We start from the raw sequence: 2197 nt of genomic DNA, 5'->3' as shown, positions 1-2197 counted from the left end.
ATGTATGCATGTATATATTATATGACAACTATTTACAGTGCAGAAGATATATCTTTGTATAGTTAGCAATAAATTGCCTCGACAGAAATTGTTATCAAGTGTTGTTGTTATTCTTTGAAATTTAATCTTTTTAATTACATTTTTGCTTTAATTTTTAAGAGCAGTGAATTATTAGAAATGAAAAAGAGCAGAACCATGCTGAAAACTTATCAGTTTCATCTAAAATGACTTCAGAATCCATACAATAGATTTTATGCACGTCCTGTGAATTAATTCAGTCAACGATAATCCTCTACAGTAAGACAAAATTTGATCCTGGCAGGATTTGAACAAAGAATTTAACTGAATACTGGATAATGTTGTCCGGTACTACTAAAGCAGCACGGTCCCGAACGCGCTAGTTAGTCTTGAGTGGTCGATCCTAACCCTAACCCGCGTGTGCAAATGAATAAGTGTTTAGGGTTAGGATCGACCACTCAAGACTAGCTAGCGCGGACGCGCGACTGCGCGTTCGGGACCGTGCTGCTTTAGTAGTACCATGTTGTCCTTCCTATCTTGGACAAATAATAAATATTACTATTCGTACTAAACGTTTGTTGCATTATATATAACCAAAACAGACTTACTTCAATATGCTGCACCTTGTTATAATGCTGATATTAGTTACAGCGATGCCATCAATACAGAACTGAAGTGTTTAAAAGGTAAGCGAGTTCATCCTATTGGCTTAATATTTGAAATTATCTCCCTTGATATATAAATTTCGATTCTATGAGTCTTCAATAAGGCGTATTTGAAGAATCCTAGAACAGTTCCTGTAATAATAATCATAAGTTGTATATCTAAAGAATGTTTTATAGCACTTTCCACTTTTTAAATATATATTTGTATCAAATCAGTGACAGTATATTTCTATTATTGGTGGTACAATAATTCAGTACACGGGATTTTGAGTTCAAACCATATCAGAGCTATTATTATTTTTGTCCTATTAGTAAGATGCATAACTCGACTCTGCTAGATTAACTGAGGCAAACAAACAGGTACTGCTCTAAATTCACAGTTGGAAGGCCATTTACAAGAAGATTATCAAACTATAAAAATAATAGCGCCAACAAAAACCCTTTACTTATGTAAGACGCCTTACAGTTAGGAAGTATCTTTTGCATCCACGTAGTCCTACGTTTGGTTTCAACGAATACCTTAAAGCAGTGAGCTGACAGAACTGTAAGCACACCGGGCAAAATGCTTAGCGTTATTTCATCTGTCTAAATATTCTGAGTTCAAATTCCGCCGAGGTCGATCTTTACCTTTCATCCTTTCAAGGTCAATGTAATCGACTTACCCCTCTTGCATGTTGCTGGCCTTGGGCCAAACTTTGAAAATAATGTATTCCCTATCGGGTTTAGTGTCTTCTATTATATTACTCCAGATCAACCCTTATTTTACTGAAAAACACTTTGCTAAACAAGAGATGTGTTTTTAAAAGCATCTTTAGCTGAGTTATCTCCCTTCGCCAAAAATCTAAAGGATTTGATTTTGTGTAACGAAGCGAGAATAAGTACCGAACTAATAATTAATTTAAAGGAAAGTATGAGAAGGAATAATTTATAGCAAACCGTGCACGATAAAATTCAGTTGCTTTCAAGTCAAAATGTGGTTCTATACTAACTGAGGACTGAAAAAGCATTATTAAGTACTTTTATATGAGAGTTTAAACAGTGCTGCAATTGCTAATGATTTCTAAGGCGCTGCTGAAATTGATACTTTTGTGCTAAAGTTATTGTTAATATTAATATTACCATCATTATTATTATTAAGAGGCGGTGAAACGCTGGGGGGCGATGTAATTGACTAGTTCCCCCCCCCCCCTAAAACTTCAAGGCTTTTGCCTTTAATAGAAAGTATGGATCTATTTCAAAACGGGGGCACCAGTTTTCATTTGTTTTATGTAGTGTTTTTGGTACCGAAAGACTTTCAAACTTCGTATACTTATCTATTGTTTGTTATAGAACAGAAAAAAATTTTTGTATTCGAATTTATTTCATGTAAAAAATTGTCTTATTTCGATAATTTCTACTAATCACTGACGTCTATTCAGTTGAAAACAGTTAGCGCTGTAACGGTGTATATCGTATTAATCCCCTAATCCGAACTCTAAAGTTGTTACACACATAGATACGCACAGCGTAATTTA

This window comes from Octopus bimaculoides, chromosome 18 (genome assembly GCF_001194135.2).
Source record: "Octopus bimaculoides isolate UCB-OBI-ISO-001 chromosome 18, ASM119413v2, whole genome shotgun sequence".
In the NCBI taxonomy this organism is placed as follows: Eukaryota; Metazoa; Mollusca; class Cephalopoda; order Octopoda; family Octopodidae; genus Octopus; species Octopus bimaculoides.
This window is presented reverse-complemented; position numbering follows the sequence as displayed.